Source organism: Tachyglossus aculeatus, chromosome 21, assembly GCF_015852505.1.
Source record: "Tachyglossus aculeatus isolate mTacAcu1 chromosome 21, mTacAcu1.pri, whole genome shotgun sequence".
In the NCBI taxonomy this organism is placed as follows: domain Eukaryota; kingdom Metazoa; phylum Chordata; class Mammalia; order Monotremata; family Tachyglossidae; genus Tachyglossus; species Tachyglossus aculeatus.
The window spans coordinates 75,844,034-75,867,808 of NC_052086.1; the positions used below are offsets into that span (position 1 = coordinate 75,844,034).

At 50.1% G+C, this 23,775-nt stretch overlaps 1 protein-coding gene and 1 non-coding gene across 2 annotated transcripts in view; both read right to left on the reverse strand.

Annotated features, from left to right (window-relative positions):
- EMP2 (epithelial membrane protein 2) overlaps positions 1–14,806 on the reverse strand; it is a 39,215-nt gene extending 24,409 nt beyond the window's left edge. The window contains exon 1 of the mRNA XM_038763475.1: positions 14,731–14,806. The gene's annotated coding sequence lies outside the window, so the exon portion shown is untranslated. The remainder of the gene's footprint in view (positions 1–14,730) is intronic.
- LOC119942967 lies at positions 8,025–8,162 on the reverse strand. Its single transcript, XR_005455458.1, has one exon. It is a non-coding gene; the product is annotated as a small nucleolar RNA SNORA7 (small nucleolar RNA).
- Positions 14,807–23,775: the final 8,969 nt, after the last annotated feature.

Here is a 23,775-nt window from a genome sequence, read left to right on the forward strand (position 1 = left end):
ATAGACAAGATGGAGGCACAGTGAGAAGATTAGCATTAGAGGATCGAAGCATGTTGGGGGATGTAAACTTGATAACATAGCCTTGCAAATACCACACCGCTCCATCTATAGCTAAACTAGCCGCCAAGCTCTAAGTCCCTGGCCCCTGGGAAACTAAAACAGGCACATTTGGGCAGACTGGACCTCCTTTTGGGGGTGTAGAGCCAGTAGATTACATCTGGTGCCCACTTTTCCCTGCTTCCCCAGAGATATCTCTGCCCCATGGAGCCCCCGAGAAATCCCAAACTTCCAGGTTCTTGGTTCAGTGGCAAAGGAAGTTGGCCCATACCCGGCCTGTCCAGATTCCCTGTTGGTTTTTCTGGCTCCTCCAGGCTAAGAGAAGGCAGCCATGCCTGGGTAGGCGTGGTTTCCGAGGAGCGGGGTGGCCAGTGAGGACAGCTGATGGATAGAGGTGGCTTCCCATTTTCCACAGTTGACTGCGGGCTCTACCAACTCCTCTAGGCGGCTATTATCTGAAGATTTCACATTCAATCACCCAGGGAACTCTCCTTTCCCTCATCCCTGCCAGCAGATCGAAAACAACGTGAGCACAATGGCTGAGCCACCCATTATGTGATGGACCTTCTCCATTTTCCCGCCACTCTGATCTGATGGTTCTTCCTCTCCGCCTCACTTGCTCACGGCTCCCAGATTTCTCTTCGCGTCTTAGACAACCACGACCACCACTGATGTAAGCTGACCACACCAAGCTCCCTTCCTCTCCCCTCTGTCCAGCTGTCCTATTTTGTTTTCTGTTTTGTTTTGTTTTTTGGTATTTGTTAAGTGCTTTACTATGTGCTACGCACTGTTCTAAGCCCTGGGGTGGATACAAGATAATTAGGACGGACACAATCCCTGTGCCACACAGGGCTCAAAGTCTGAATGGGAGAACAGGAATCGAATCCCTATCTTACAGATAAGAAAGCTGTGGCACAAAGAAGTGAAGTGACTTGCCCCAGATCACACGGCAGGCAGGGGGTAGAGCCGGGATTAGAACCCTGGTCCTCTGACTCTTAGCCCTGGGCTCTTTCCTCTCGGCCACACTGCTTCTCCGTCACCCGATCTTGAGGCTGAATTCCTGCTTTCTGTTTCCTCACCCAGGGGTGCCCCTCCCTGACAGGGGAGCCCCTCCCTAACAGGGGAGCCTGTGGCAGGTGGAGAACTTGGAAGTGAGAAGTGTGAGAAGTCTCACTGAAGGGGCTGAGCAGGAAAAGCCCTCAGATTGAACCCTTCACTTTGTGTGCCTCTTCATGGGGGCCTTTCCACCCCAAGCAGGGCTGAACTGAAGCACCCCCCCCAACACACACACACACACCCTCCCCCCCACCCCCTCTGTTGGGATCCTTAGCAGCACCCAAGCCACTGGTTTTTTCTCCCCCAAACCATAGTCCACCAAGCAAGTGCAAGTGTGAGAAGCCTATCTCCTCCAAGAAGCCTTCCCCAACTAAGCCCTCCTCTCTTCTCCTACTCCCTTCTGCGCTACTATTCCTTTCTCCTTCATTCATCCTCCCTTCCATTCCCGCAGCACATATGTATATATCTGTAATTTATTTATTTATATTCATGTCTGTCTCCCCCTCTAGACTGTGAGATCATTGTGGGCAGGAATGTGTCTGTTTGTTGTGATATTGTACTCTCCCAAGTGCTTAGTACAGTGAGTGCTTTGCACAAAGTAAGTGCTCAATAAATACAACAATGAATGAATGAAAGCAGCATGGCCTAGTGGATAGAGCCCAGGCCTGGGAGTCAGAAGGACCTGGGTTCTAATCCCTGCTCCGCCACTTCTCTGCTGTGTGACTTTGGGCAAGTCACTTCACTTCTCTGGGCCTCAGTTATCTCATCTGGAAAAAGGGGATTAAGACTGTGAGCCCTACATGGGCCATGGACTGCATCCAACCTGATGAGCTTGTATCCACCCCAGCGCTTGGTATAGAGGAAGCGCTTAAGGTCATGCAGCAGACAAGTGGTGGAAGCAGGATTAGAACCCTGGTCTTTTGGACTCCCAGGCCCATGCTCTATCCACACGGGCACATTGTTTCTTGACACCAGTGCTTAAAAACAGCGGTTTTCATTCATTCAATCCATAGTATTTATTGAGTGCTTACTGTGTGCAGAGCACTGTACTAAGCGCTTGGGAAGTACAAGTTGGCAACATATAGAGATCAATCAATCAATCAATCGTATTTATTGAGCGCTTACTATGTGCAGAGCACTGTACTAAGCGCTTGGGAAGTACAAATTGGCATCACATAGAGACAGTCCCTACCCAACAGTGGGCTCACAGTCTAAAAGGGGGAGACAGAGAACAGAACCAAACATACCAACAAAATAAAATAAGTAGGATAGAATTGTACAAGTAAAATAAATAAATAAATAAATAGAGTAATAAATATGTACAACCATATATACATATATACAGGTGCTGTGGGGAAGGGAAGGAGGTAAGACGGGGGGATGGAGAGGGGGACGAGGGGGAGAGGAAAGAAGGGGCTCAGTCTGGGAAGGCCTCCTGGAGGAGGTGAGCTCTCAGCAGGGCCTTGAAGGGAGGGAGAGAGCTAGCTTGGCGGATGGGCAGAGGGAGGGCATTCCAGGCCCGGGGGATGACGTGGGCCGGGGGTCGATGGCGGGACAGGCGAGAGCGAGGTACAGTGAGGAGATTAGCGGTGGAGGAGCGGAGGGTGCGGGCTGGGCAGTAGAAGGAGAGAAGGGAGGTGAGGTAGGAGGGGGCGAGGTGATGGACAGCCTTGAAGCCCAGGGTGAGGAGTTTCTGCTTGATGCGCAGATTGATCGGTAGCCATTGAAGTTTTTTGAGGAGGGGAGTAATATGTCCAGAGCGTTTCTGGACAAAGATAATCCGGGCAGCAGCATGAAGTATGGATTGAAGTGGAGAGAGACACGAGGATGGGAGATCAGAGAGAAGGCTAGTGCAGTAGTCCAGACGGGATAGGATGAGAGCTTGAATGAGCAGGGTAGCGGTTTGGATGGAGAGGAAAGGGCGGATCTTGGCAATGTTGCGGAGCTGAGACCGGCAGGTTTTGGTGACGGCTTGGATGTGAGGGGTGAATGAGAGAGCGGAGTCGAGGATGACACCAAGGTTGCGGGCTTGTGAGACGGGAAGGATGGTAGTGCCGTCAACAGAGATGGGAAAGTCAGGGAGAGGACAAGGTTTGGGAGGGAAGACAAGGAGCTCAGTCTTCGACATGTTGAGCTTTAGGTGGCGGGCGGACATCCAGATGGAGATGTCCTGAAGGCAGGAGGAGATGCGAGCCTGGAGGGAGGGGGAGAGAGCAGGGGCAGAGATGTAGATCTGGGTGTCATCAGCGTAGAGATGATAGTTGAAGCCGTGGGAGCGAATGAGGTCACCAAGGGAGTGAGTGTAGATTGAGAACAGAAGGGGACCAAGCACTGAACCTTGGGGAACCCCCACAGTAAGAGGATGGGAGGGGGAGGAGGAGCCTGCAAAAGAGACTGAGAAAGAACGACCGGAGAGATAAGAGGAGAACCAGGAGAGGACGGAGTCTGTGAAGCCAAGGTCAGATAACGTGTTGAGGAGAAGGGGGTGGTCCACAGTGTCAAAGGCAGCTGAGAGGTCGAGGAGGATTAGGACAGAGTAGGAGCCGTTGGATTTGGCAAGCAGGAGGTCATTGGTGACCTTTGAGAGCGCAGTTTCCGTGGAATGAAGGGGACGGAAGCCAGACTGGAGGGGGTCGAGGAGAGAGTTGTTGTTGAGGAATTCTAGGCAGCGCGTGTAGACAACTCGTTCAAGGAGTTTGGAAAGGAATGGTAGGAGGGATATGGATATGGGACGATAACTAGAAGGTGAGGTGGGGTCAAGAGAGGGTCCGTACCCAACAGCGGGCTCACAGTCTAGAAATTTGTTAAGAACTTACTATGCTCAAAGCACTGTTCTAAGCGCTGGGGAGGTTACAAGGTGATCAGGTTGTCCCACGGGGGACTCCCAGTTTTAATCCCCATTTTACAGATGAGGTAGCTGAGGCACAGAGAAGTGAAGTGATTTGCCCAAAGTCACACCCCTGACAGTTGGCGGATCCGGGATTTGAACCCATGACCTCTGACTCCAAAGCCCGTGCTCTTTCCACTGAGCCACGCTGAATGAAGGAAGTGGGAGAAGAGGAGAGGAGGGCTTAGTCAGGAAAAGCTTCTGACACATAGTAAGTGCTTAACAAATACCGTTATTATCATTATCATCATTATTATGAGTCGACATGTGAAATGGGCTAGCTGAGCTCAGACAGATGATGACAGAGGACAAAGACCCTGCCCCTCTTAGAAGGGACCTTTTCAACTTCCCTCCCAACCCACAGAGGCTGCATCCTGGCCTCTGGTCCACAAGTGGGAAGCAGGTGAAAAAACAGAAGCGGGGGTGGAGCGAACACAAACTAAACAGTGATGACTTAAAACAGCCCTGTGGATTAGCGCAAGCCCACAGGCTGTGAGCCAAAAAGAAACTGGAAAGTGGGCCATTAGCGATTTTAATGAAAGTTCCACTGATGGTCGTTAGCAATCAATAAGTCAATGTATTGAGCTCTTACTATGGGCACAGCACTGAACTAAACAGAGTAATAATAATAATGATGGCATTTGTTAAGCGCTTGCTATGTGCCAAGCAATCAAATCCATCAATTGTATTTATTGAGCGCTTACTGTGTGCAGAGCACTGTACTAAGCGCTTGGGAAGTACAAGTTGGCAACATATAGAGGCAGTCCCTACCCAACAGTGGGCTCACAGTCTAAAAGGGGGAGACAGAGAACAAAACCAAACATAACTAACAAAATAAAATAAATAGAATAGATATGTACAAGTAAAATAAATAAATAAATTTTATTTATTTTAGCACTGTTCTAAGCGCTGGAAGTACTCACCCCTGACCTAATCCCTGGACTCAGCCCTGACCTAAATGCTTAATATGTGCTTTCAGCAGAGTAAGCGCTCAATAGATGTGATTGATTGATTGCTTGATTGATAAGCTTTCAGGCATCTGTTTGTCTCCACACCCTGGTTCCCATTACCCTCCTGGGAGTGACAACAAATGCCCTTATAGATAAGGACCAAGAATCTACCAGCCTACAGATCCTTTCAGCAGCTCACCAGCCTCATAAACCATTTTTCAAAATGGCACTTGTTTCATGTTTTTTTAATAGTATCTGTTAATCACTTAACACTTAACAGTTGCCATGCACTGTACTAAGCGCTGGGGTAGATATATGTTAATGGGGTTGGACACGGTACCTGTCCCATTTACGGTTCACAGTCTTAATCCCCGTTTTGCTGATGAGGGAACTAAGGCATAGAAAAGTGAAGTGAAGGTCACACAGCAGACAAGTAGCAGAGCTGGGATTAGAACCTAGATCCTCTAACTTCCAGACCCATGCCCTTTGCAGTAGGCCAAGCTGCTTCTCAAATGCTGATTCGTTAAGCACTTACTACGAGTCAAACACCACTCTAATAATAATAATAATCATGGTATTTGTTAAGCGCTTACTATGTGCCAGGCACTGATCTAAGTGCTGGGGTGCATACAAGAAAATCGGGTTGCACACAGTTCCTGTCCCACAGGGGGCTCACAACCTCAAGCCTCATTTTACAGATGAGGTAACTGAGGCCCAGAGAAGTGAAGTGACTTGCCCAAGGTCACACAGCAGACATTTGGCAGAGCCAGGATTAGAACCCAGATCCTCCGACCCCCAGGCCCATGTTCTTTATTCTAGGCCATGCTGCTTCTCGGCCATGGGAACCAAAAGACGGGGCAATAGGGGAATTTCCCCTTCTTTCCTCCTGGCCCCCAGTCAGAGGCCATATGGAAGGCTGAGCAACAATGGGATCCATGTCTCTACAAGACTTTGGCTTGGCTGGAAGTTCCTGATCCCGCCCATCCCACTCTGATTTGAGTTTTCTCTGGGGCAGCAGAGATGGAGGCAGCTGCTCTGACACCCGCCTCTCGCTGGTTGACTCCAACGCTCCACCTCCTCCCTGCCTCTCGCTGGCACGAAGACAGAGCCCCTGGCCACTAACCACAGCCAAATTGGACAGTCCGGCCTCTTCCCAGGTATTTCTCTGTTCGTCTCTTCTGCCAGCATCGTCACAAAACCCAGGGAGGGAGGGAAGGGTCCCTCTCCCCCACCCCCCATGTTTTCCAGGTTCCTTTCCACTCATCAAGGCTTCCTGGTGGGGAAGCGCCGGGAGGGGCTCCCAACCCTCTAGCCGCAGCTGCAGCCAGACTCTGCAAGCAGCCAGAAGCCTAGAGTCAGACGGTCAATCATATTTATTGAGCGCTTACTGTGTGCAGGGCACTTTACTAAGTGCTGGGGAGAGTACAATAGAACAATATAACAGACACATTCCCTTCCCACAGCAAGCTTGCAGTCTAGATGAGGAGAGGCCAGAGCTCAGGCCTGGGAGTCGGAAGGACCTAGGTTATAGTTACGACTCCACCATGTATCTTCTGGGTGACCTTGGGCAAGTCACTTCACTTCTCTAGGCATCATCCGTAAAATGGGGATTAAGACTCTGAGCCCCCCTTTCCTCTTCTCCCACTCCCTTCTGCGCTGCCCTAACTTGCTCTCTTTGTTCTTCCCCCCCAGCCCCACAGCACGTATGTACATACCTGTCATTTTATTTATTAATTTATATTAATGTCTGCCTCCCCCTACTCCCTGCCAAGACTATAAATTCATTGTGGTGAATGTGTCTGTCTCTTGTTGTATTCTCCCAAGAATACAAGAATGTATTCTTGTTGTACTCTCCCAAGCCCCTAGTGCAGTGCTCTGCACACAGTAAGTGCTCAATAAATATGATTGAATGAATAAATAAATGAACGTCAGGAACTGCATCCACCAGGATTAGCTTGTATCTACCCCAGCTCTTAGAACAGTGCCTGGCACACAGTAAGCACATAACAAATACCATTAAAAAAATAAAAGAACTGCTCAGTTGAGTCAAGGAGTCTACCTTGGTCCTGGAAGGCCAGACTGAGAGGACTGTCACCCTGGTGACCCAGAGTTCTTGTTTCAGGGGGAACCACTCCCTAAATGAGGGGATGGCTACTGCGTTTGCTATTCTAAGTCTCTGCCCTGAGTTCTTCTCTTTCCCCTCCTTCCAGGGCAGCTCCTCCCCACCCTCAACACCGCCTACATTGGGAGGTTCAAGCTACCTTTTGCCCAACACATCTCAGCTCACCGCCTGAAGGCCAGGATCATCATTCATTCAATTGTGTTTATCGAGCACTTACCGTGTGCAAAGCACTGCATTAAGCACTTGGAAGAGTACAACAGAACAATAAAAAGTCACATTCCCTGGCCGCAATGAGCTTACGTGTCTGGGGGGAGACCAACCCGCAGCTCACGGCTCTGTCCTTGGCCGAGGGACTAAGCGGGGCTGGGTAATAATAATACTGGCATTTATTAAGCGCTTACTATGTGCAAAGCACTGTTCTAAGCGCTGGGGAAGTTACAAGGTGATCAGGTTGTCCCACGGGAGGGCTCACAGTCTTCATCCCCATTTTACAGATGAGGCAACTGAGGCCCAGAGAAGTTAAGTGACTTGCCCAAGGTCACAGAGCTGACAATTGGCGGAGCCAGGATTTGAACCCATGACCTCTGACTCCAAAGCCTGGGCTCTTTTCCACTGAGCCACACTGCAGTATGTCATAGGTCATTGATGGGGATGACCCACAGAAGCAGCTGCCCTAACTTCAGTAGATAATGTACAATGGGCCGTAATATATTATGTGCCAAGCACTGTTCTAAGCGTTGGGTTGTTGTTGATGTCGAGTTGTGTCCGACCCATAACGACGCCACGGACACATCTCTCCCAGAACGCCCCACTTCTATCAGCAATCGTTCTGGTAGTGTATCCATAGAGTTTTCTTGGACAAAATGCGGAACCATCTCATTCCGCGCAGTCAACTTGAGTTTCCTCCCTCGACTCTCTCCCATGCTGCTGCTGCCCAGCACAGGTGAGTTTGATTTTGAGCCGATTGCCTTCCACTCCCTAGCCACTGCCCAAGCTAGGAATGGAATGGGTATGCCTCTGCTTGACTTTCCCTCCTGTAGTTGAGACTGGTAGAGTGCTGGAAACTCTCCAGGTGCAACCCTGAGAGGGTAAAGCACTGGGATAGAGATAAGACAATCCACTCCAACATAGTCCTGGGCTCACTGTCTTAGGGGAAGGGAGAACGGGTAATTAATCCCCATTTTACAGATGAAGGAGCTGTGGGAGACCCTATGCTGAACCTTCCCACGGCACTCAGAGGGGTCAGATTCCAGGGGTCTGGGCCAGACGTGGGTGGGGGCCTGAGGAGATTCCAGTAACTCCCCTATTCCTCCTTTAGCTTCACTCTTCTAAGCACTTGGTCAGATACTGGGTGGAAAGGCCTGAATAAGTGTGTGTCCATCATTTACCTCTAGGTACTCTGGGAGGAAAATCTTGCTCACAAAACCCTCACCCTGGAAGGAAGCAAGAAGTCATCTCATCCATCCCCCTGATCCTAGCAAATCTGCCCTTCCCAAACGGATGAGACTCTCCTCCTTCAGAGGAGGTGATATCTCCCTCGCTCACTGATTTCAGAGTCAAGGAAGTTGGCAGGTTCTATCTTACATCTAACCTAAATACCTAATACCTACTACATAATACCTAAATACATCCAACCTAAATACCCTGTAGTTTAAACCATTTCCTCTTTCTGTGCATCTTCCACTATTTGAACTTGCACTTGGATTCAGACCCTTTATTCATCCCGCCCTCAACCCTACAGCACTTATGTCCACATCCATTATTTTAATGCCTGTCTCCCCTTCTATACTGTAAGCTCATTATGGGCAGGAAACACGTCTAATAATTCAGTTATATTTTACTCTTCCAAGCGCTTAGTACAATGCTCTGCACACAGTAAGTGCTCAAATACAATTGATTGAACTAGACACTAGGAGTCCAAAAGGAAACTTACTCCCCATTGTGTTCAGTGGTGCATCTGCCCCTTCATCCCCTTCCATCAGTCTTATTTATTGAGCACTTACTGTGTGCAGAGCACTGTATTAAGCGCTTGGGAGAGTACAGTAGAACAATATGACAGAGACATTCACTGCCCACAGTGAACTTACAGTCTAGGGGAGATACAAATATTAATGTAAATAAATAAATTACAGATAGGTACATAAGTCCTGGGGAGCTGGGAGGGGGGATGAATAAAGGGAGCTAGTCAGGGTGATGAAGAAGGGAGCAGGAGAAGAGAAAAGGAGGGCTTAGGGAAGGCCTCTTGGAGGAGGTGTGCCTTTAATAAGGCTTTGAGGGGTAAAGGGAGTCCTAGATCTTAGTGCAATTCTGGGCATATAGAAAGTACTTAACAGACATCATTATTAATAATAATAGTAATTATTGTTATTATTATTTTGGTATTTTTAAGCACTTACTATGTGTCAGAAACTAAATTCGGTTGGACACAGTCCCTGTCCCATATGGGGCTCACAGTCTCAATCCCCATTTTTCAGATAAAGTAACTGAGGCACAGAGAAGTGAAGTACATTGCCCAAAGTCACCAAGCAGACAAGTGGCAGAGCTAGAATTAGAACATATGACCTTCTGTCTCCCAGGTCTGTGCTTTGTCCACTATGCTACGCTCCTTCCCTATTATTATTATTTTTATCTTTCTCAGGCCCAGCCTGCTCCAAGAGAGCGAGGACCCACAGAGAGGAACCACAGAGAGGTTTCAGGGGTCACTCAGAGGAGAGTGCCCTCACTCCAGGGCTCGGGAGCTGGCTGCCCTTTGGGCCAGAGCCCTGGCTTGCTTCCGTTACGCTGGTGGCCAGTGAGACGCCCGTGTGGGAGGAACAAAGTGGGGGTAGCTTGGCCTGTGGCCACCCTCCGCCCCTCACAAGTCCAGCCCCAATTTGAGGGGAGCCCTCACCCGGGATGCCCAGCATCCAGGCCTGCCTGGGGGGTCGAGGCGCCAACTCAAAGCCAAGTGAGCATCAGCTACAGAGTGCCTAGAGGGCAGGGGCGGCCCCCAGTTCTAGAGTGCCCGGAAGCGTGGGCCTGCGAGCTGACATCATGCCCGCCTCTATGCGGGGCCATTAGCGTCATCTCCTCATCACCCGCCACCCCCACGTCCCTGCGGACCCGACGCGTCCTGCGCTAGATGGGGCAGAGGGTGGGTCCTGGGCAGAGCCAGCTCGGGGGGAAAAGGGGAGGGGAGATCAAGATGACTGACTCCCTCCAAAACTGAGATTGATCCCCCAAGCCTGGCTGGACTCACATTCCAGAAGGTCCCTCGTATTTCCTCCTCTGGTCCACAGTTCCTGGCAGCCAAGACTTGCCCGGGCCACACAGAGAGATTTATACTTGTTCTCCCTCTCCCCCTCCCCCTCTCTGCCTCCCCTCTCTTCTTCCCTCCCCAGTCCAGGGCTTCAGATAAATTGGCACTTCGGGACCAAAGAGTGAACCACAGTTTGACCCAACAGAGAGGGCACAGGACTGAGAGGCTGGAAACCTGAGTTCCAATCCCATCTCTGCCACTCACCTGCTGTGTGACCTTGGGCAAGTCACTTAAAATCTCTGAGCCACAGTTTCTTCCATCTGTTAAATGGAGATTCAATACCTCTAATCGCTCCCCATTACATTGTGAGACCCAGGTGGGACACGGACTGTCTGTTCAGATTGTCCCCTGCCTACCAGAGCACTTAGCACAGTGTTTGGTATATAGTAAGCACTTAAATACCCCAGTGATTATTATTATTAATATTAAGCATGAGGCCCCTAGTTTTGTGGGTTAGACAGGAGATGGAGTGGGGGGATGGAGGGGAAAGAAGCAGCATGGCCTAGTGGAAAGAGCACAGCCTGGGAGTCAGAAGATCTGAGCTCTAATCCCAGCTCCTCCACATACCTGCTGTGTGACCTTGGGCAAATCATTTCTAGACTGTGAGCCCACTGTTGGGTAGGGACCGGCTCTATATGTTGATAACTTGTACTTCCCAAGTGCTTAGTACAGTGCTCTGCACACAGTAAGCGCTCAATAGATACAATTGATTGATTTCCCTTCTCTGTGCCTCACTTCTCTCATCTGCAAAATGTGGATTCAATGCCTTTTCTCCCTCCTGCTTAGACTGTGAGCCCCATACACGACCTGGTTATCTTGTAACTATCCCTGTGCTTAGTACAGCACTTGGCACATACTAAGCACTTGACAAATACCACAATTATAAAAGAGCATCTGTCTCAAGGGACAGTTGGTGGTCCCTGGGGAAGGGTGAGGGGGCTGGCAACTTGATGGCCTTGGGATCCCTCATTCTGCTGAACGTCCTTAAGGGCTCATTAACCAAGGGGTGGAGGCAGGGGAACAAGGCACTACTTACCCCTTGTAGTCCAGGAGACCTTCCTTTCTGAGTCTGGTGGGCCCACCTCACTGAGTCTGTCAGCCTTGGCAGGAGGAACTAGAGCTCAAGGAGCCCAAAGAGTTGGGTAGGTGTAAAGATGTGAAACTACAACACTACTCTTCCGCAGGTTCCCGCCCTCTGCCCCATAGGTGTCAGGTTACCCCTGCCCCCCCACCTAGCTCCTGGGTGGTAGATAGCTTAGCCTTATGTGATTCAGGTTTTCCCTGTTCCTTCCCCCTAATGAGAGCCAGCTGCCCCCCAAACTGAGCAGAACAGTCCCGCCAGGGCATAATTGGTGTGCCTCCCAGCCGCGGTTCCAGGGGCTGTTTGGATAAGTCCTGCCCGCCTCCAGGCCAGTAGACACGTGATCCTCGGGAAGTCAGCCCAGTCCCACCCAGTTTCCAGGAGCCAGCATCACTGGGTCACTAGCTGCTTTGGTAAAGGTGGGGGCTATTGTACAGGGCCCCATTTCTGTCGATAGTCGCTAGCGTCTAGGCCATGCCGCCCCAGGACATCAGCCTCCACCTCCCCAAATCTTCCCTGATGCCCTCCCTACCCCCCTATCCCTCAGCCCGGCTTGGGAAAGTACAATACAACAATGAACAGTGACAAACCCTGCCCACAGTCTAGAGGGGTCACCTCCTGCAGCCTGAGTCAAGTGCAGGTATGCTCACAAACACACACACACCTTCCCCCGGCCCCCCTGCCCATATCGTATATCGTAAAGGTCCTGTGTGCCTTTAAAAGTCAAAACGTAAATAAGTTCAGAGAATAAAGAAGAAAATATCAAGGGAGCATTTTGAATTCCTGGAAGAAAGGCCTGGACAGAAAGGGTACGTGCGTATTACTTTTGTCTCCATGAGTCACGTCATGGCTGAGGATTCACTGGAGTATAGCCTCATGAGTTCGTGTGTGGACGTATATTGGTGGGAGGGTGAGAACGTGTGTGTGTGTGTGTGTGTGTGTGTGCGCGCGTGCTCGCCCACGCAGTCCCACGTAACACATACCAGGGATCTCTTTCAGTTTCCCTGCACCACTTTGATGATCTGCCTTATTAATCCACGCCTGGCCCAGAGGCCTAGCCGGGAAAGGGTGAATTTTAAAGAGGACTAAATAAATCAAGCAGGACAATCTCTCTTCTGGGCTGAGGGGGAAGGATTCCGGGTGGAGGCGGAAGGGGTTCTCCCCGTCCGGCTGCAGCCCCATGTGCCCACAACCCCATCTGCCCAAAGCCCTGCCCTTCACGTGTTCATTTCCACCTCTTGGCTCTTCCCTCCCGCTCTGGGCTCTGCCACCCCACGCCCAGGCCTCTGCCGCAACAAGGCCCTCTCCGTCTCCGCCGCCGAGGATATTTGTAAAGATGAGCCGATTCTCCCGAGGAGCAGGCCAAGGCCCCGACAACACCACCCCCGCTCAGGTCCCAGCCAAGGGGCAGCTCCACGCTGAGTCCTGAAAGTCACTAACGGCTTGTTCGGGCCTTCCGCCACCCCCTTTTCCTCCCCCTCCCCAACTTGCTACCGCTTCTCCGCAGTGAGGCAGCAGGACGGTCCAGCTGACTGAGACTCCTGCCCTCTCCCGCCAACCAGGTCCCCACCAACCTCTCCCGAACACCCTCCCTGCCCCGCCAACCAATTACACCAAGGCCCCTGGAGCCAAGGGACAGCCACCACAGCTTTCCAGAGCTCCCCGAGCAAGAGTCCCATAGTCCTCTGCTCCTAATCTCTGCCCCTTTCCCCCAGGCTCAACCACGTGAGCTGAATCCTTACTGCCCTTCCAGAAGCGGGCAGAGCGTCCCGTTCTCTTCCAAGGATTTCCGGGCAACTGCTGGCCCCTGCTCCCAGACCTCGTTGTCCAACATCTTGGTATGACAGGGCTAAAAGCACGGCCTAGTAGCTAAAGCACGGGCCTGGGAGCCAGAAGGCTCTGGGTTCTAATCCCGGCTCTGCCAGTTGTCTGCTATGTGACCTTGGGCAAGTCACTTCACTTCTCTGGGCCTCGGTTCCCTCATCTGTAAAATGGGGATGAAAAACCGTGAGCCCCATGCGGGACAGGGACTGTGTCCAACCTGATCGGCTTGTATCTTCCCCAGTGCTTAGTACAGTGCCTGGACCGTCGTAAGCGCTTAACAAATACCATTATTACCGTTATTATTAGAAGGGGGCTTCTCCCAGGTCCCTGACCCTCCCAGGCTCTAATCTGGCTCCCGTACAGCAGAGGAGGAAGCCCAGACCCCTGCATTCCACACGGCTGACTCCGGCTCAACAAGACTGAGAGAGGAGGTACTGGGGGCTTCACTTTCCATAGTTCCCCCTGACCCCGGTTGCAGGGCGCTCAGTACTGCACGCTCCTCCACCACTCCCCGCAGGGAGGTAGGGTAGGACGCTTGGCTGCTGGCGGGTCCCCAAAACAGAGACAGCTCGGCTGACGGTCAACAGAGCCCCCCGCGACCACCCCGGGACCCTTCCGTGGATGTATCGGGGTGGGTGGTGAGTAGGCCCAGAGGTTTTCCTGGGTGTTTTTCTTTTCAAAGGTATCATTTCTAGACTGTAAGCCCGTTGTTGGGTAGGGCCCGTCTCTATAGGTTGCCGAGTTGTACTTCCAAAGCGCTTAGTATAGTGCTCTGCACACGGTAAGCGCTCAATACATACGATTGAATGAATTTAAGCCCTTACTCTGTGCCAGGCACTGTACTGAGCGCCGGGGTAGCTACAAACCAATCAGGTTGGCTTCGATCCACGTCGCTGTCTCAATCCCCATTTCACAGATGAGGGAACCAAAGGGAGGGGAGGGGGGTCTCTGCAGAAGTTACCTCCCCCTTCCACCATACTCCCGCCCCCTTCATGCTCTTACACACACACAGACACACCCACCCACCCACACAGACACACACAATCAATCAATCGTGTTTATTGAGCGCTTACTGTGTGCTGAGCACTGTACTAAGCGCTTGGGAAGTATAAGTTGGCAACATTGAGAGACAGTCCCTACCCAACAGTGGGCTCACAGTCCAAAAGCCATGCCTGCACTATTTGTGAGGAGGGGTCCTATCATCAGGAGCCACCTGTAGAGATCGAGGGGAGCCCCCCGCCCCCGGGGTGGCCGCAGGGGGGACGGGACGGCGGGGAGGGAATCATCCGCAGCCCCCGGGCCCACCCGCTCCTTGCAAGGCCAACCGTGCCAACTTTTGGACGCCTTGGCCGTCCAGCGCGGGGGAGGCCGGGCCCAGGGGCGACCCCCGACCCGCTGCAGCCTCCCCTGCCCCCCGGGAGGATCCCCCAGCCCCGTTGCCGGGGCGTCACTCACGGTCACAGGCTGGGCACGGGACGGGCAGGACCGGAGGGACCGGCGGGTGGGCAGGACAGGCCGCGGGACTGTTTTGAAGCTCTGGGGCCGGGGCTCCCTCCTCCTCCTCCTCCCCTCCTCCCTCCGGCCCGGAGCCCCCGCCCCCAGGCCGCTGATGTCAGCAGCTGGCCAGGCGGGAAGGCAGGAGGGAGGAGGGGAATACCCAGCCCTAAGGACACCTCCATTCACCCACCCCTTCCTTCTTTCCTTCCCTCCATCGTACTTACTTGTACGTATCTATTCTGTTTATTTTATTTTGTTAGCATGTTTGGTTTTGTTCTCTGTCTCCCCCTCTTAGACTGTGAGCCCACTGTTGGGTAGGGACTGTCTCTATATGTTGCCAGCTTGTACTTCCCAAGCGCTTAGTACGGTGCTCTGCACACAGTAAGCGCTCAATAAATCATCATCAATCGTATTTATTGAGCGCTTACTATGTGCAGAGCACGGTACTAAGCGCTTGGGAAGTACAGATTGGCAACATATAGAGACAGTCCCTACCCAACGGTGGGCTTTAGACTGATTGATTACTGAGCACGCTCACTCTGCGCAGAAAACTGGACTACGCGCTTAGCCCCCATTCATCCGCTCGATCGTATTTATCGAGAGCCTACTGTGTGCAGAGCGCTGTACTAAGCGCTTAGCCCTCATTCATTCACTTGATCGTATTTATTGAACGCTTAGCCCTCATTCATTCACTCGATCGTATTTATTGAGCTCTTACTGTGTGCAGAGCTCTATACTAAGCGCTTAGCCCTCATTCATTCACTTGATCGTATTTATTGAACGCTTAGCCCTCATTCATTCACTCGATCGTATCTATTGAGCGCTTACTGTGTGCAGAGCTCTATACTAAGCGCTTAGTCCTCATTCATTCACGATCGTTTTTATTGAACGCTTAGCCCTTATTCATTCACTCGATCGTATTTATTGAGCGCTTACTGTGTGCAGAGCTCTATACTAAGCGCTTAGTCCTCATTCATTCACTTGATCGTATTTATTGAACGCTTAGCCCTCATTCATTCACTCGATCGTATCTATTGAGCGCTTACTGTGTGCAGAGCTCTATACTAAGCGCTTAGTCCTCATTCATTCACTTGATCGTATTTATTGAACGCTTAGCCCTCATTCATTCACTCGATCGTATCTATTGAGCGCTTACTGTGTGCAGAGCTCTATACTAAGCGCTTAGCCCTCATTCATTCACTTGATCGTTTTTATTGAACGCTTAGCCCTCATTCATTCACTCGATCGTATTTATTGAGCGCTTACTGTGTGCAGAGCTCTATACTAAGCGCTTAGTCCTCATTCATTCACTCGATCGTATTTATTGAGCTTTTACTGTGTGCAGAGCTCTATACTAAGCGCTTAGCCCTCATTCATTCACTTGATCGTATTTATTGAACGCTTAGCCCTCATTCATTCACTCGATCGTATTTATTGAGCGCTTACTGTGTTCAGAGCGCTATACTACGCGCTTGGCCCTCATTCATTCATTCCATCGTATTTGTTGAGCGCTTACTGTGTACAGAGCTCTATACTAAGCGCTTAGCCCTGAGCCCACTGTTTCTAGACTGTGAGCCCACTGTTGGGTAGGGACTGTCTCTGTATGTTGCCAACTTGTACTTCCCAAGCGCTTAGTACAGTGCTATGCACACAGTAAGCGCTCAATAAATACGATTGATTGATTCATTCATTCATTCACTCGATCGTATTTATTGAGCGCTTAGCTCTCATTCATTCATACCATAGTATTTGTTGAGCGCTTACTGTGTACGGAGCTCTATACTAAGCACTTAGCCCTCATTTATTCACTCGATCGTATTTATTGAGCGCTTAGTCCGCATTCATTCATTCGATTGTATTTATTGAGCGCTTAATATGTGTAAAGTATTATACTAAGCTCTTAGCCCTCATTCATTCACTCGATCGTATTTATTTCCAAGCGCTTAGTACAACGCTGTTCACACAGTAAGCGCTCAATAAATATGATTGAATGAATGAATGAATTGAGCGCTTACTGTATACAGAGTGCTGTATTACGCAGTTAGCCCCCATTCATTCACTCGATCGTATTTATTGATCGCTTACTGTGTGCAGAACACTGGACTACACGCCTAGCCCTCATTCATTCATTCGATCGTATTTATTCAGTGCTTACTGTGTACAGAGCACTATACTAAGCGCTTAGCCCTCACTCATTCACTCGACCGTATTTATTTCCAAGCGCTTAGTACAGCACTCTGCACACAGTAAGCGCTCAATAAATATGATTGAATGAATTGAGTGCTTACTGTGTGCAGAGCGCTATACTATGCGCTTAGCCCCCATTCATTCACTCGATCATATTTATTGATCGCTTACTGTGTGCAGAGCGCTATACTAAGTGCTTAGCCCTCATTCAGTTATTCAATCACTTTTACTGAGTGCTTACTGTGTGCAGAACACTGTACTAAGCGCTTGGAAAGTACAATTCAGCAACAAAGAGAGACAATCCCTGCCCAGCACACACCCACAGTCTAGAAGGGGGGAGACAAACATCATTCATTCAATCGTATTTATTGAGGGCTTACTGTGTGCAGAGTACTGTACTTAGTGCTTACATCAAAACAAGTAAACATACATCAGTAGCATCATTATAAATAAATAGAATTATAGATACATACACATCATTAATATAAATAAATAGAATTATAGATATGTACATATATACACAAGTGCTATGGGGGGGGAGGGGTAATAATAATAATAATAATGGTATTTGTTGAGTGCTTACTGTGCCAAGCACCATTATAAGCGCTGGGGTAGATACAAGGTAATCAGGTTGTCCTACGTGGGGCTCACAGTCTTCATCCCCATTTTACAGATGAGTTAACTGAGGCACCGAGAAATTAAGTGACTTCTCCAAAGTTACACAGCTGACAAGTGGCGGAGCCGGGATTAGGACCCATGACTTCTGACTCCCAAGCCCAGGCTCTTTCCACTGAGCCATGCTGCTTAGAGCAGAGGGAGCGGGTGGGGGTGATGGAGAGGGGAGGAGGACCAGAGGAAAAGGGAGGGGGCTCAGTCTGTGAAGGCCTCCTGGAGGAGGTGAGCTCTCAGTAGGGCTCTGAAGAGGGGAAGAGAGCTAATTTGGCAGATGTGCGGAGGGAGGGCATTTCAGGCCAGAGGTAGGACTTGGGCCTGGGGTCGATGGTGGGACAGGCGAGAACAAGGCCCAGTGAGGAGGTGAGCGGCACTAGAGGAGCAGAGTGTGTGGGCTGGGCTGGAGAAGGAGAGAAGGGAGGTGAGTTAAGTGGGGGCAAGGTGATGTCATGAGCCCATCGTGCCCCAGGGAAAACTACGTGCAACTCTGTGCCAAAGGCTCCAGAAAAATTCTGCAGATGAAGAACCCCAGGGACTTCACTGCCCCGCACCTCAACACCACCTTTGCTTTTCTTCCCATCTCCCCGCCCCATACCACATAATAATAATGGTATTTGTTCAGCGCTTACTATGTGCCACGCACTGTACTAAGCACTGGGGTGGATACAAGATAATAATAATAATGGTATTTGTTCAGTGCTTACTATGGGTCACACACTGTACTAAACACTGGGGTGGAAACAAGATAATAGTGATATTTGTTCAGCACTTACTATGCGCTACACACTGTACTTAGCGCTGGGGTGGATGCAAGCAGATGGAGTTGGACACAGTCCCTGTCCCACATGGGGCTGGCTCATGGTCTCAATCCCCATTTTACAGATGAGATAACTTCGGTATAGAGAAGTGAGGTGACTTGCCCAGGGCCACACAGCAGTCAAGTGGCAGAGATGGGATTAGGATCCAGGTCCTTCTGACTCCCAGGCCAGTGGTCTATCCACTATGCCAGCTGCTTCTCATCTATATCTGTATATAGTTGTCATTTCATTTATTTATATTGATGCCTGTTTACTTCTACTGATGTCTGACTCCCCCCTGCCTCCCAGACTGCTGTATCTGCTGTGTGGCCTTGGGAAAGCCACTCAACCTCTCTGTGCCTCAGTTACTTCATCTGTAAAGTGGGGATGAAGTCTGTGAGCCCCACGTGGGACAACCTGATAACCTTGTATCTACTCCAGTGCTTAGAACAGTGCTTGGCACATAGTAAGCGCTTAGCAAATACCATAATTATTGTTGTTATTAGACTGTGAGCTCATTGTGGGCAGGGATTGCCTCCCTTTTTTGCTGTATTGTATTTTCCCAAGCGCTTAGTACGGTGCTCTGCACATAGTAAGTGCTCAATAAATATGATTGATTGACCCTGGATACCCCAAGCCTCCCCGCCAACCCAAACACTGCAAGAGCATCCCTGGGTTGTGGAGAGGGGCCTCTAGGCCAGGGACTTCCCTCCCCCACATTCCTCAGTGCCCCCTTCCCCACCTCCTCTGGGAGATTTTCTGGACACTGGCTATGGTGAGGTACCCCCCAAAACACAGGAGCACAGTTCCCCCTCTCCAACCCTGGGCCCTGGGAGGGGGCTGCGGGGCAAGCCACACAGATTGCAGGGCAGTGGGAGATGCCCCCAAGCCTCTCAAGACCCCCCCAAACCCTCCCCGCCCACTGGAGCGCCTGGGAGAGCCCAATCAGGGGGTCATTCAATCATATCAATGGAGCATTTACTCCAGTTGAATTCAGCCCAAACCCAGAAGCTGGAGAGAAGTTGCCCTTTCCACAAGCTTGGGGAAAAAGGGATCACATCCTAAAGAAATATCCTCTCCCCTCCCCTCCTCTCCTGCCCATCTGGGACCTGCTCTGTCAACTCTCCTGCTCCTGAACTCCTTCCTCTTCCCTCTGTCTAGAACATCCTACTCTTCACCTCCCCAAGCCTTCAAGCAGTCGATCAATCCATCAGTGGTATTTATTGAGCTCTTACTGTGTGCAGAGCACTGTACTATGCGCTTGGAGAGTACAACATAACAGAGTTCGTAGACACTTTCCCTGCCCACAACGAGCTTACAGTCTAGAGACTACCCGTGCCCCTTCCCATTTCCAAAGTCCTTTCCAAAAGCCACTTTCACCAGGAAGCATTCCTTGAGCCGTCTACACGCGCTGCCTCGAATTCCTCAACACCAACTCTCTCCTCGACCCTCTCCAGTCTGGCTTCCATCCCCTACATTCCACAGAAACTGCCCTCTCAAAGGTCTCCAATGACCTCCTGCTTGCCAAATTCAACGGCTCATACTCTGTCCTAATCCTCCTCGACCTCTCAACTGCCTTCGACACTGTGGACCACCCACTTCTCCTCAACACACTATCCAACCTTGGCTTCACTGACTTCGTCCTCTCCTGGTTCTCCTCTTATCTCTCCGGTCCTTCATTCTCAGTCTCTTTTGCAGGCTCCTCCTCCCCCTCCCATCCCTTTACTGTGGGGGTTTCCCAAGGTTCGGTTCTTGGTCCCCTTCTGTTCTCGATCTACACTCACTCCCTTGGTGACCTCATTCGCTCCCACGGCTTCAACTATCATCTCTACACTGATGACACCCAGATCTACATCTCTGCCCCTGCTCTCTCCCCCTCCCTCCAGGCTCACATCTCCTCCTGCCTTCAGGACATCTCCATCTGGATGTCTGCCCACCACCTAAAACTCAACATGTCCAAGACTGAACTCCTTGTCTTCCCTCCCAAACCCTGCCCTCTCCCTGACTTTCCCATCACCGTTGACGGCACTACCATCCTTCCCGTCTCACAAGCCCGCAACCTTGGTGTCATCTTCGACTCCGTTCTCTCATTCACCCCTCACATCCAAGCCGTCACCAAATCCTGCTGGTCTCAGCTCTGCAACATTGCCAAGATCCGCCCTTTCCTCTCCATCCAAACCGCTACCCTGCTCGTTCAAGCTCTCATCCTATCCCGTCTGGACTACTGTATCAGCCTCCTCTCCGATCTCCATCCTCTTGTCTCTCCCCATTTCAATCCATACTTCACGCCGCTGCCCGGATTGTCTTTGTCCAGAAATGCTCTGGGCATGTTACTCCCCTCCTCAAAAATCTCCAGTGGCTACCAATTAACCTACGCATCAGGCAGAAACTCCTGACCCTGGGCTTCAAGGCTCTCCATCACCTTGTCCCCTCCTACCTCACCTCCCTTCTCTCCTTCTACAGCCCAGCCCGCACCCTCCGCTCCTCTGCCGCTAATCTCCTCACCGTGCCTCGTTCTCGCCTGTCCCACCGTCGACCCCCGGCCCATGTCATCTCCCTGGCCTGGAATGCCCTCCCTCCGCACATCTGCCAAGCTAGCTCTCTTCCTCCCTTCAAGGCCCTACCGAGAGCTCACCTCCTCCAGGAGGCCTTCCCAGACTGAGCCCCTTCCTTCCTCTCCCCCTCCTCCCCCTCTCCATCCCCCCTGCCTTACCTCCTTCCCTTCCCCACAGCACCTGTATACATGTATATATGTTTGTACATATTTATTACTCTATTTTACTTGTACATATCTAATCTATTCATTTTATTTTGTTAATATGTTTGGTTTTATTCTCTGTCTCCCCCTTCTAGACTGTGAGCCCACTGTTGGGTAGGGACCGTCTCTATATGCTGCCAAATTGTACTTCCCAAGCGCATAGTACAGTGCTCTGCACACAGTAAGCACTCAGTAAATACGATTGATTGATTGATTGATTGATTACTTCCCCAACCTTCCTAGTTGTGCCATCCCTTCAGCCGCCTCCACACTTCTATATTTATCTGGAAGGATTCTTTTGTTTGTTTGTTTTGTTTACACATTCGAGTTCATTATGTATTTATTTTCTCTCACTTTTTGTTTGTCTGCTCTCTCCACCATTCGATTGTAATTTCCTTTGGGGCAGGGTCTTTGTCTTTCATTCCTTTTGTGTGTTTATGCAAACACCTAGTAATTGCTCTACCCTCAGTGAGAATTCCGTGAGTACCAGATACTGATTCTTCAATCTCCAGGGTTTCTCTAACCCTCCTGGAGCTACTCTTGTGGGTGGGTATATCCCTTCAAGCCCCTCAGTGGGCACCCATCTGGATTGGCATCTTTATCACATCCATGTGATGACTGAGGAGAGAAGAAGTGTTGCCTAATGAATAGAGCACCAGTCTGGAAGTCAGAAGGACCTGGGTTCTAATCCCGGCTCAGCCGCTTGTCTGTTGTGTGATCCTGGGCTAGTCACTTCACTTCTCTCTGACAAAGTTATCTCATCTATGAAATGGGATTTAAGACTGTGAGCCCAGCGTGGGCTATGGACGGTGTCCAACCTCATTCATTCATTCGTTCATTCATTCATTCAATCGTATTTATTGAGCACTTACTGTGTGCTGAGCACTGTACTTAGTGCTTGGAAAGTACAATACAGCAATGAAGAAAGACAGTCCCTGCCCACAACGAGCTCACAGTCTAGATTAACTTGTATCTACTTCAGCGCTTAGTACAGTGCCTGGCACATAGTAAGTGCTTAACAAATATCATTTACCCCCCCCAAAAAAGGAACTAGGTTGACTGCCCCCAGAGTGTCAGCTGACTTCAATGGGACCTCTCTTCCATTGCAGTGACAATTTTCCCACTGGACAGTGGAGATAAATTCCTATGAGAGACTGAGATTGTTTAGTTCGGAGAAGAGATTTATCTGAGACAAAATGACGAAAGCAAACACTGAATTAGACAATCAAGGGAGTTTATGGAATCTCCAGGATGGACCCTGCAGGAGGCAGAGGGTTGGACTAGATGATCTTTAAATGCCTCTTCTAGTGTAAGAAGCACAGACCCGGGAGTCCCGGGATCTTTATCTCATCTGTAAAATGGGGATTAAGACTCTCAGCCCCATGCAGAACAGGAACTCGGTCCAACTTGATTAGCTTGTATCTACACCAGTGCTTAGTACAGTGCTTGGCATGTAGTAAGCGCTAAATAAATACCATAAAAAAGTTGGGTGGAACAACCAACCCAGAAGGAAAGGATAATGGAATCGAGGTTTATGAGCTGCAGAAATGGAGACTATGTGATGTCGTATAAGAATGATCACCAGTTGTTCTCTGTGTCCCCAAGAAGAAGAAATTTAGCACTCATTTATTCAATTATATTTATTGAGCACTGATTGTGTGCAAAGCACTATATTAAGCACTTGGGAGAGTACAATGTAACAATGAACACACCCATTCCCTGCCCACAAAACTTACATTAGTTAGCCATTCCTGTCCACAGCTCAATGAAAACTTAGTCTGTGCTTTTTAAAGAAGAAAGAGCTATTTCCAATACGATATACTATTAATTTAGGAAACATATTTCAATTGTATTTATTAAGCACTTACTGTGTGCAAAGCACTGTACCAAGTGCTTAATTTATCTATAACTGAGAGTAAACTTGTCAGGGAAACATTTCGCCACTTCTGAGAAACAAAATTATAAGATCATTTATAGAATTAGCAACATTAGTGGTACTAGTAATCTTAGTACTTACTGAGCACTCACTGTCTGCAGTGTACTGTATTTAGTGCTCAGAAAAGTAGAATAGAAACAGGAGACCCTTTCTCTGGCCACAAAGAGCTGACACGCTAACAGGGGAGGCAGACGTGAAAGTAGGGCCTGGATCAGAGCCTCAAACCAGCATCTCCAGCCTGGGAACTTGGGGTGCTAGGATTGGGGAACAGGGCGGCAGAACATCTGCTCCAGAGCTGAGGATGTCAGGTGGTGCATTGGAGGAGCTCCCTACCCTGCAGCCTGGGAAAAAGGACAGAGAGATCTCTGTCTAGGAGCTTTGTCTGTCTGCAGGTTTGTTCTGTTCTTGGGATTGAGTTTGAGGAAAGGGTGAGAGGGAGGTGGGGCTGAGGAGAGGGGAGAGTTCCGAGAGGTCCCTGTTTAGAAGACTCCCTGCCCTTGGGATTGCCTTCTGCTGATTGTGGTGCAATTCCTGCCGCTTGTTGTGGGCAGGGAATGTGTCTGTTTATTGTTAAATTGTACTCTCCCAAGTGCTTAGTACAGTGCTTTGCACACAGTAAGCGCTCAATAAATGTGATTAAAAGAACGAATGAA